The sequence below is a fragment of the Prionailurus viverrinus genome, chromosome B1, assembly GCF_022837055.1.
Source record: "Prionailurus viverrinus isolate Anna chromosome B1, UM_Priviv_1.0, whole genome shotgun sequence".
In the NCBI taxonomy this organism is placed as follows: domain Eukaryota; kingdom Metazoa; phylum Chordata; class Mammalia; order Carnivora; family Felidae; genus Prionailurus; species Prionailurus viverrinus.
In genome coordinates this window covers 19,664,975-19,677,666 of record NC_062564.1, presented here as the reverse complement: position 1 = coordinate 19,677,666, position 12,692 = coordinate 19,664,975, and the positions used below count along the sequence as shown (strand labels likewise).

General features: G+C 35.2%; 1 non-coding gene across 1 annotated transcript; it reads right to left on the bottom strand.

Moving 5' to 3' along the window:
- Positions 1–6,817: 6,817 nt before the first annotated feature.
- On the bottom strand, positions 6,818–6,978 carry LOC125165096 (U1 spliceosomal RNA). Its single transcript, XR_007151982.1, has one exon. It is a non-coding gene; the product is annotated as a U1 spliceosomal RNA (small nuclear RNA).
- Between the last annotated feature and the right edge of the window lie 5,714 nt (positions 6,979–12,692).

The window sequence follows — 12,692 nt, the reverse complement described above, 5'->3', positions numbered from 1 at the left end:
TGAACTCACAAAAAAAAAAGGATATAAAATACAGTAACATATACCTAAAACATGGGGAGGAAAGGAGAAAAGACTGGGTTCAACCTTAAATAACCATCAACTTAATATAGACTGCTATATGCAGAAGAGGTTGTATACAAACCTAGTGGTAACCTAATGGTAACCATATATCAAAAACCAGTAATAAATATGCAAAGATTAAAGAGAAAGAAATTCAGGTTTATCACTAAAGAAAATCAACAAAATATGGAAGAGAGATAAGAACAGATGAGAGAAAATCTTCATAAACAACACAAAACAAGTATTATGACAATAAACACGTATCTACCAATAATTACTTTAAATGTAAATAGATTACATGATCCCATCAAAAGACATAGGGTGATAGAATGGATTAAAAACAAGACCCACCTATATGCCTACAGGAGACCCATTTTAGACCTAAAGACAGCTACGGATTGAAGATGATGGAGAAACATTTGTCATGCAAATGAATGTGAAAAGAAAGTCCAGAGAAGCAACTTATATGTGACAAAATGCTTTAAAACAATTATTCTAACAAGAGACAAAGAATGACACTATATAATAATTAAGGGGACAAACAATTGTAAATATTTATGTACTCAACATGAAAACACTGAAATCCATGAAACAGTTAATAACAAACATAAAACAACTAATCGATAATAATACAATAATAGTAGAGAACTTTAACACCCTACTTACTTCAATGGATAGATCATCTAAACAGAAAATCAACAAGGAAACAATAGCTTTGAATGACAAATTGAAACAGATGAATTTAACAGATATATTCAGAACGTTCCATCCCAAAACAGCAGAATACATTCTTTTCAAGTGGACATGGAACATTCCTCAGAAGAGATCACATATTAGCCCACAAATCCAGCCTCAATAAATTCAAGAAGACTTAAGTCATACCATGCCTCTTGTCTGATCACAACACTATGAAAACTAGAAGTCAACCACAAGAAAAAATATGGAAGGACCACAAACACATGAAGGTTAAGCAATGTGCTACTAAACAATAAATGGGTCAAGTATGTAATCAAAGAAGAAATTAAAAAGTAAATGGAAACAAATGAAAATAACAAATGGAAACAAATGAGAAAAACACCATGGTCCAAACCTCTGGGGTGCAGCAAAAGCAGTCCTAAGAGACAATTTTATAGCAATACAGGCTTACCTCAAGAAGCAAGAAAAATCTTAATAAAACAATTAAACTTGCATCTAAAGAAGCTAGAAAACAAAACCTAAAACCAGCCGAAGGAAGGAAATAATAAAGAATAGAGCAGAAATAAATGATATAGAAACTAAAAAACAAACAAACAAGCAGTAGAACAAATCAATGAAACCAAGAGCTGGTTCTTTGAAAAAAGTCAATAAATTGGCAAACCTCTATGCAGACTTATCAAGAACAAAAGAGAAAGGAATCAAAATCGGAAATGAGAGAAGAGATATAACAACTAATAGCACAGAAATACAATCATAAGAGAATATTGTGAAAAACAGTATGCCAAAAACAAATTGGGCAACCTAGTAGAAATGGATAAATTCCTATGATCATAAACTACCAAAATTGAAACAGAAAGAAAATTTGAACAGACCCATAACCAATAAAGAAATTAAATCAGTAATCAAAAAACTCCCAATGAACAGAAGTCCAGGACCAGAAGACTTCACAGGCAAATTCTACCAAACATTTGAAGAAGAGTTAATACCTATTTTTCTCAAACTATTCCAAGAAAATATAAAAGGAAGAAAAACTTCCAAATTCTTTCTATAAGGCCAGCGTTAACCTGATACCAAAACTAGATAAAGACACCGAAAAGAGAACTACAGGCCAATATCCCTGAAGAATACAGATGCAAATTTTTCGATAAAATACTAGTAAACTGAACCCCAAAAATACCCCCCAAAAATCATTCACTACGATCAAGTAGGGTTTAATCCCAGGTTGCAAGGGTAGTTCAATATTCACACATCAATCAAAGTGATAGATCACATCAAGAGAAAGGATAAGAACTATAAGATCATTTCAGTAGATGAAGAAAAAGAATTTGACAAAGGACAGCATCCATTCATGATAAAAACCCTCAACAAAGTAGGTTTAGAGGGAACATACCTCAAAATAATAAAGACCATGCATGTAAACCCGCAGCTACTATCATCCTTAATAGGGAAAAACTTAGAGATTTCCCCTTATATCAGGAAGAAGACAAGGATGTTCACTCTCACCACTTTTATTAAACATAGTACTGAAAGTTCTGATCACAACAATCGGAAAACAAAAAGAAATATAAAGCATCAAAATTAGCAAAGAAGTAAAACTTTGACTATTTTCAGATGACATGATTCTATATATAGAAAACCCAAAAGATTGCACCAAAAAAACCTGCTAGAACTGATAAATGAATTTAGTAAAGTTGCCGAATACAAAATCAATGTATAGAAATATGTTGCATTTCTATACACCAATAATGAAAAAACAGAAAGAGAAATTAAGAAAATAATCCCATTTACAGTTGCACCAAAAATAGTAAGATACCTATGAATAAATCTAACCAAAAAGGTGAAAGACATGTACTCTGAAAAATTATAAAACACTGATGAATGAAATTGAAGACGACACAAAGAAATAGAAAGACATTCCATACTCATAGGTTAGAAGAGCAAATATTGTTAAAATGTCTATACTACCCAAAGAAATCTACACATTTAATGATGTAATCCCTATCAAATTACCAACAGCATTACAAAAAAGCGTCCTAAAATTTGTATGGACCCACAGAAGACCCCAAATAGCCAAAGCAGTCTTGAAAAAGAATAGCAAAGCTGGAGGCATCACCATTCTGGATTTCAAGTTATTTTACAAAGCTGTTGTGGTCAAAACATTATGGTACTGGCACAAAAACAGATACATAGATCAATGGAATAGAATATAAAATCCAGAAATAAACCCACAAAAATAGAGTCAATTAATCCATAAATCAGAAAAGAATATGCAATGAGCAAAAGACAGTCTGTTCAACAAATGGTTTAGGGAAAACTAGACAGATGCATGCAAAAGAATGAAACTGGACCACTTTCACCTTAGACACCACTTTCACCTAACTAAAAATGGATTAAAGACCTAAATATGAGGCCTGAAACCATAAAAATCCTAAAAAAGAACACAGACAGTAACTTCTTTGACATGGGCTGTAGCAACTTCTAGCTAAATAGGTCTCCTGAGGAAAGGGAAACAAAAGCAAAAATAAACTATTAGGATTTCATCAAAATAAAAAGCTTCTGCACAGAGAAGGAAACAATCAACAAAAATAAAAGGCAACCTATGGAATGGGAAAAGGTATTTACCAATGGCATATGCGATAAAGGATTAGTATCCAAAATATATTAAGAACTTATACAATTCAACACCAAAAAAAAAAAAAACCCAAAATAATTCATTTAAAAAACTGGCAAAAGAAATGAACAGACATTTCTTTAAGGAAGACATACTGATGGTCAAGAAATGCATGAAATGGTGTTCATCATCATCTAGCATCAGGGAGATGCAAATCAAAACTACAGTGCACTATCACCTCACACCTGTCAGAATGGCTAAAATCATCAATGCCAGAAACAACAGGTGTTGGCAAGGATGTGGAGAAAAAGGAACCCTCTTGCACTATTGCTGGGAATGCAATATCGTGCAGCAACTGTGGGAAGCTTTGGAGGATCCTCAAGAAGTTAAAAATAGAATTACTTTATGATCAAGCATTCACATTACGGGGTATTTACTCAAAGAAAACAAGAAGACTAATTCAAAGGGATACATGCACCCCTTTGTTAATTACAACATTATTTACAGTAGCCAGGATATTGGAGCAGCCCAAGTGTCCATCAAATGATGTATGGATAAGGAAGATGTGGTGTGTGTGTGTATATATATATATACACACACACACATACATACATATATATATATATACACACACAATGCAATATTATTCAACCTTAAGAAGAATGAAATCATGCCATTTGCAACAACATGGATGGAGCTAGAAAGTATAATGCTAAGTGAAATAAGTCAGTCAAAGAAAGACACATACCATTTGATTTCACTCATGTGGAATTTAAGAACAAAATAAACAAAGGGAAACAATGAGAGAGGGAAAGAGAGACAAACCAAGAAACGAACTCTTAGTATATAGAACAAACTGATGGTTAGCAGAGGGGAGGAAGATGGAGGGATGAGTTAAATAGGGGATGAGGGTTAAAGAGCACCCTTGTCACGATGGGCCCGGGCTGATGTATGGAAGTGTTGAATCACTATATTGTAACCTGAGACTAATATTACACTGTAGTTTAACTGGGTTAAAATAAAAACTTAAATAAAAAAGAATGCTACTTTTTTATGCTACTTTTTATCATTCTTTATTTACATCCATCATGGGACCTTTACCTGAGCTCTAATTTTTCAGTGACCCTAGTTTCATTTCCTTATGCTGTGCTTATTTTTTAATAAGATCTAAATTTTAACAGAATGTTCCTTCCCAACACCCTCAATGACTCTCAGGGCCTTTTGAGTAAATTTTACATGCCTTTCTGAAGTGTTTCAGGTCCTCCACAAAAAGCTTGGAGGTTTTGATAACTTTCTCTCTATGCAACCCCTCTGCTTGGGCTGATGTTCTCCATTCTCTAGACTGACAGGGAGGGAGTCTCCTTTGCTAGCAAGAGTTTGAACTTGTGGTGATGTCATCTGCATTTTGATGAGGCTTATACTGCCTTAGAACCTTCCTCTTTTTATCATAATTATCCATGTTTTAAAATGATCAACTCAAATGAAATTTTTTGTCAAGGATTTCCTAACCTCCTCAACTAGAAATGATGTCTACTTCATGATTTCACATGGTTCCTGACTTCTGGTACTTCATTCATTCACTAATTCAAGTTTTTGCTGAGTTCCTGTACATATACATATACAATATAAAGTACATTGGAAGTGCAATGGAGAAAAACACAGCAGTAAGGGATGGTAAAGAGTCTTGGGGTAGGAAAGTAGGCTATAGGCTGACAGGACTTGTTCAGAAAAGGTCTCACTGATGAAGTGACAGTGATGTAAAGATAGGCAGGAGATGACAAAATGGTCCATGTGACTTTCTGGAAGGAAAACTTCATAGGCATCCAGGAAGGGTATGACTAGCGTGTTGAAGAAACTCATAGGAGCCCATGGAGCACTGAAATGATAGGACGTGGACTTTGGTTCTCATCCTGCTGCAATGACTTCTCATCACTCAAGGATAAAGAAGACATCATAAATGTGTTTATAGCCCCACAGTCCCAGGAACGAACTTGCTATTCAATGTATGTTTGTTTGAAGTTTAATGATAGAGACTTGGGGAAATTTTGAGAATCACTATTCCAGGCAGACACCTAGAATCCAGAAAATGAAAAGGAAGGAAAAAGTTGCAAGGAAAGAAGGAAGCTTCTGTGTGCATATAATCAATACCAGCTATCTCTCATGCCTGCATTAATTTACAGCTGATTTAATTTTTTAAAGAACATTGAATATCTGACTATGAAGATAAAGCCAAGCCACAAATTTTCCAATGTTAGCAACATGTGAATATGTACCAATAGGTAGAGCTGAAACAGAGTAACCTTTCTCTAGAAGGGCGGGTAAAATGGGGATTTTTTTAAGTTTATTTATTTATTTTTGAGAAGGGGGGCAGAGAAAGAGAGGGAGGGAGAATCCTAGCAGGTTCCACACTGTCAGTGCAGAGCCTGATATGGGGATTGAGTTTATGAACCGTGAGATCATGACCTGAGCCAAAATCAAGAGTCACATACTTCATGACTGAGCCACCCAGGCGCTCCAAACTGGGAAATTTTTAGTCAGTGCTCAAACTGAAATTAATTTCCAAAATCTGTTAAGCAGCTGGAGAAAATGATCAACAAGATTTCAATTGCAAGAAATCAGTGGAAAGGTAGATAGACTTTTGAAGAAGTTCAGCAGACTTATTTAGGCATCTCAGACATTAGGATATTTGCTTTAAAGAAACTGGTGCTATGGATAGAAAATATGGGACCACAAAATAAGTTTCAGGGATTTCAGTTACTAGAAACTGAAGTACCAAATGCGGAGAAGAATGTGTACAGGTACAAAATGGAATTAATCCTATTAGTGTACGTTTTAATCTGGGCCAGAGTTTGTCTCACGGTTTGGAGTGGTGCCGACACTGCAGGTGATTTAAGAGTGCATAGACAAAGAGCCAAGTAGCCCATTAGTGTAAAAATGGATTACTGAGGGTTATTTATAATGAGGAGGAGGCATATTAGTACTTATCCTTGGGAAACACAGAAGCTGCAGGAGAAAAAAAAATCTCTTGTGATCATTTAAAATAGTGGAACATACGAGAAGCAGAACGTTGACTCATAAATGGCTTGGCAGACTTGAGTTGTATCCATTTGGAATAAACTTAATCTATTTAGGTTGGGATTTCTTCTTTTTTTGTTGTTGCTGTTTTAGGAACTGTATCCCCAAATTAAGAAGCATATATATATATATATATATATATATATATATATATATATAGTATAGTTGTTAAGATAACTGTAGTGGAGTAGTTGTGCCATAAACTTTCAGTAAATGAATTTGACCTTTGGAACAGCTCAAAGTTGTGATCTTGTTCAGTTTTTAGGTAGGAGCAATACTTAAACTTTTGTTGCTTTAAGTCCAGTGTGTATGGCAAATTGATTCATATATACAAGGCATTTTATAGTTTCCTAAACATATTTTATATTTTTTCCCCTGGGAAAAGCGTGAACAGTCCTCCACTACCACAAATTATGCAGTCGAGTTTCCCACATTTGGAGAAATCTCAGGAGTCAGCACATCCAGAATGCAACGGATAAGCCTTGCCCTGGGAAAACCACCTTTGTGATCATGGTATCTCCCCTGTCAATAAGTATACATATTTTATATTTTTAATCCATTTTCACAACTATTTTGTGATGCCATATTATTCATTTTCCCTGTTTCTAAATGAGAAAATAGTGTCAGTGCCACCAATTTCTTGCATTCACTCAATTATACTTATTAAGCACCATTATATGTAAAGTACTTTGCCATATAATGGAAATAATGCACAAATTAATTCTTGCCTTTTGAAAGTCATAATCTAGTCAGAGAATGGCTTACTCTCCTTGAGCTGCAATAACAAAAATACCATAGACTGAATAGCTTACAATAAACATTTGTTTCTCACAGGTCTGGAGGCTGGGAAGTTCAAGATCAAGGTGTTGGTAGATTCCTTGTCTGATGAGGGCCTGCTTCCTGATTCATCCATGGCCATCCTCTGGCTGTGTTCTCACATGGTGGAAAAGGTGAGGGATCTCTTTGGGGTCTCTTTTAAAAGGTCACTAATCTCATTCATGTTGGCTCCACCCTCATGATCTAATAAGCTCCCAAAGGCCCTGTCTCCAAATACCAACACATTTGGGGATTAGGTTGCAACATGTACATTTTGAGGGAACACATACATTCAGTTTATAGTAGGGAAGGAGACAGGAAATTCATGCCTTGATTTCTGCAGCAATAGAGATAACTTCCAGCCATCTTAGAAATATGGGGGAAGAAACTCTGATATACACAAGCATATAGTTTGGGTTGATAGTAAATGTATTTAACAACATGCATGCAGGAAGACGTGACCATGTTCTGAGACCCTGAATATCAGCTCTGCAAATAGATGAGGTGAGACGCTCTACATGCATACAGAAGGAAACACATTTAAAATGAAGGAATTGTGGGGAATAAAGAGATAATTTCCTGTTATTTAATCTTTCTGTACCCACTTTCTCATGTGTAAAATAGGAATAATATAGCAGCTCTCATAAGACTATTGGTAGGATTAATATAAATACAGTTTACAAATTATACATAAAGTGTTTAGAACACAGTAATAACTCTCAGTGTTAGCGCATGTTATTATTATTGCCATTGTTATTATATATCTTATTTCCATTTTGGAGACTTATGTATCTTAAAAATTATATATCCAGGTAAGTGTAAATACAGAAATGACTCACCCTTACATTAGTCTTGATGTTGAGACCTTTGACATTGGTGACATCTTTAGCCCTCATTTCCAAAACTAAGGTACATGAAAACTCTATTTGAAATGATTCCTTTAGTTCATTGAGTTTTCTCTAAGCATCATCAAGCTTCAGTTATCACTTGCTTGCTGATATCTGCCTCTACTGATATGTGATATATGGCAAGACAGCCTGGGAGAGACAAGGGACAACTGGTCTCAGAGGTGACCATTGTGCCAGCATATGCTACCTGTACTCAACGCCAGCACAGGGGCTCTGATTGAGATCAAGGGCAGCCTTCCCAGTTCCAAAGAATCCACTAATAAGAGCACCAGACCACATTCAGAATGAAAAATGCCACTGGATCCCCTTTGCAATTAATGATCACTTATTGTGTTCTAATAATAGCCAATGATATTTTTAGTTCCCCTCCCAAACCAAGGAAAGAAGTTCTGTGTGTTTGGTTTTTATTGTTTTCATTCTGTCAAAAAAATGGGTATTATATCGACAGATCTAAGATATAGGGTATGTTTCCCTTCCTTCCTCAAGAAAGCACCAGGTATTTTGGGACATAGTTTTCTCATGTGCAAAATAGCAACAATTATATTTTCCTTTGCATTTTGGGACATCTAAATACTTAGGTTTGTGTCTTCAAAAATCTGTGGGACATGTGGACTTCCTTGAAGTTGGGATGCTAAATTAAGTAGTAATACCTAAGTTTGTGGGTTTTGTCTAACAGATGAAAGTCAGTTGGCATTTGTCATGGTTGCAAACTCCCAAGTCTATGTACAGAGACAGCCCCAGTTGATGGCAATAATGAATACAGTGTGATATGAAACATGCCAGGAATATCTTTGAAGCAAAGCATTGAGTTCTCTGACATTATATTTTTCAAACATCTAAAACTCACTTTTACAAAAACAATGGCTTTTCGACATTGATATGATTGAATATGAGTATTACACCACACTTTTTCTTTCAAACGCTTTATTGACATGAAGCAGGAGTCATTATTTCAAAAATAAATGTTACAGTCTGGAGCACAAGACTACATTGAAAATCAATGTTTTCATTGGCTGTATCTTTGACATTTTGCATTTATACCAGAAACCTGGCTTCATTTTGACTATCTTTAAAAGATTTCATAAGATCTAATTATGTGATAGTCTAGTTCTCTGAGCCCACAGTGAATCATTGCCTTGCGTTATTTCTGAAGAGCAACCTATGCATTTGAAAGATTTAAACTTGGGTAGAGACTATATTAGCTGAAAAGTGAGTGAGTTATAGGTATGTATAACAGGTACAGAATTCCCTAATGGATTTACTAATTGCAGATTTTAAAAATTTAAATAAAGCAATTAAGGATTTTAGCTTAAATAATGTTTTAGATTAGTTATAATGCACATGAGGTAGAAAAACAGATGAGACAGTGGAGAGAAAGAAGACAGGTCAGAGGTTGAAGGAGCGAGGAGATGGGTGACATAATACATGTCCATCTTTGCACCTAAGATTTGCTAAGACATTGATGCTGCTGGCAGATGTGCTTGATTGAACATCTGAAGGGTCCCTTAATTCTAGCTCACTCCTTGCATCCTTATTGCTTCTAACAAGCCTGTTGCTCTACTCTACTCTGGTCGTTTCCTATTAGCCAAGTTTTCAATGATCAGGCTTCTCTGGTTGTCTGTGACCTTGAATAATTGAGAACACTGCATTGTGACTGGATATAAGAACAATGTAGACAGCAGTTCCTGACTCACCCCTGTGGTGTCCTCGATCATAGGTTAGGAGAACTAATTATCAGAAAACTGATAATTCTTGTTGACCTGTGAATGTAAGAAAGCTGACACTACAGTAATGTTTCCTTCAAGCTCTTCTAACATAACAGATATTTAAATATGGAAGTGATAAGAATAATGAGTAGGAATGTTGGTCAAATTTCTCATTTTGTAGATGTTTGACTTATAAAATATCCAAATAACGTACCACTAAACAAATGTAAACTTTAGTCTATCATTTCTATTATCATCAACATCTTAAATTATTTACACATCGCCTTGGAAAAATCACATTATAAATTATGCAAATAAACCTGACCAAGTCATAGGACACTTCTCAAGCTTTAATGTGCTCCAAATTTCTGAGGAGATGTGTGTTGAAGACTGAGCTTTCCAACCTTCCTTTCTAGTTTCTAGTTGGGAGGTCTAGGATAGCATCCAGGAATTTTCGCTTTTAGTAAACAACCACATTATTTTTAATGTGGGTGGTCCATTATCAATGCTGAGAATTATTATTTTAGGACATTCCAAAATGCTGTTAATTTCTCTTTCATAGACCTTAGCAGAATAAGCCCCAAGATACAATAATCATTTATCAAGGGCTGGATCTATGCCAGGCATCTTTCTAAGTGCTCTGCATGTATTCATTCCTTTGACCCTCACTGCCTGAGAGGGGACTAGGTTGTCACCTTACCAATGGGACACTGATACAAACTCCAGTTCTGTCATGTACTAGCTGTGAACCTTTAAGGGAAAAAATCATTCCAGGCTCTCTAAATTAGTGTTCTCATCTGAAAAATAAGTATATCACAGAACCACTGGGAGGATCAATAAGAAAGCATATGGAGCAGACTTGAGTGCCACGTGGGAAAGATAGCTGAAATAAACAACAAACACAGATTTCTTCAGGGAACTTCAAATACCAGGAATAGTCACGGCAAGCTATAATACACTTCTTTTTCCTTCTGCTGGATGAAGTTCCTCATCTTTTCTCTCTGTTCTGTACATTATTCATGGAGAACCAAGAAGAGATGAAATCAGACAGGCTATGGCTACAAGTGACTGTTTTCTTGTGGCTTGCTTTCTTAATGATAATAATTAAAAAACAAAAAAAATCCAAAGTAACATAATGATGTTTGGAACCAGATTATAACGAATACCTGCAATTATTTTTCTTAAGAGAAAATGGATATTTTGGTATGAATTTATCTTAAAATAGGTAAAATATAAATATATTTTATCATAAATTTTCCTTTCCCCCTTTTCAAATTTTGGGGATGTTGTGAGCTGTCAGATATTAGTGAGCCTAGGGGTGATAGAGGATATACATATTAACAGCAATTATGGGACTTAAGGAGTCTGGTAAAAACAATCAAACAAACAAACAAACAATAACAACAACAACAACAAAAACAAAACCCCAGCGGGAAGCCAGTGGTGAGAGTCAAGATAACCAGGATAGAAAGAAAAAAGTAATCTGTCTTGAAGTGCCAATTAAGTTTAATGTTTTGGATAAATGGACAATCTCCGAAAGATTAGCTTGACTTAAATCACTCATTTAAATGTTCCTACTCTGTGGTCTAAAACCTTGACAAATGAAACAATAACCCTGACTTTAGTTTACAAATGTAATGCTTATATTGATTTTTTTCTCTCATAAAGTGCCTGCCATTGAATACCATAATGTGCCTCACGATTACAACTTATTCCTTTATGGGCTTCCCCCACCCTTAAATTTAGCTGCTTGTCTTCTTTTAGTGAAGAATGGTGTCAGCATTTCTTTTTCTAGTTCCACAACAGTCCATGTATCATGCATTTATTATCCATCTGTGTTTGTCTCTCCGTCTGTCTTTTAAAATGACAATTTATTTTTGAACTACTTGTAGCAATATTTAACCACTGAACCTTTTAATTACTTACTCTGCTGACAAGCGGAACACATTCACGGTTGGGGAAAAAAGCCTGGTGCATGAAAACTGACTCGAGATGGCGAATGACTGCACCTTTCCCAGTAGATATCCTGCCAAATTTATAGTGCAATAAGAAAACTGAAGGCCATTGTTTACAGCAATTGAGGGCACCTGGTCTGAATATAGTGAATAACTTAGAACGTAATTGACACATTCTGTTTGAAGCAGGGATAAGTATAGACAAGAGTAAACAATAAACCAGGAATCCTTCCCCTCTTGCAATTAAGAATTTCAATTAAATGGACCTTTTTCTAATGGGTCATTCTGAAGAATTGTGGGCTGTCAAAGATTTCTATGTTTGTGGAATGAAGATTCAGCATATATTGCTCAGCCAGCTCTAATTAGTGAGGTGATGGGTAGTTATTTAGCATACTTTATGTATTTTGGAATCAGTACTTCATCTTATTCTATAGACAAGCAAGAGTCCTCAAAAAATAATGAGTTTTGTCTCTGGTTTCAGACAGCATTTATTTAATACCTAGTGTATGGGCCATACTGTTCTTGAACTTTGGGTTTCTATAATTTATCACAATAATTTGAAAAAAAAAGTGTATCTTGCAATATTCCCTTAGCTAAGGTCAGTGATAAAATTGTCACAGTGTGCATGAGAGAATTGGACTGTTTTAAGATTCAGAGGCAAAACAAAGTTCATATGAGCAGATTCCAGTATTAGTATATGATTCAGTGACCTTAGTGTGAACATGGTGGAAGATGATTTGGGAAGTATGGATTTGGAATTACTTTCCTATCTTGGTAGCTTCATTTATTTTTCAGTAACTTGTTATGATTTTAGAATTAATATTGTTTTGCATAAAAACAGAATATACAGAGTATACAGAAATTA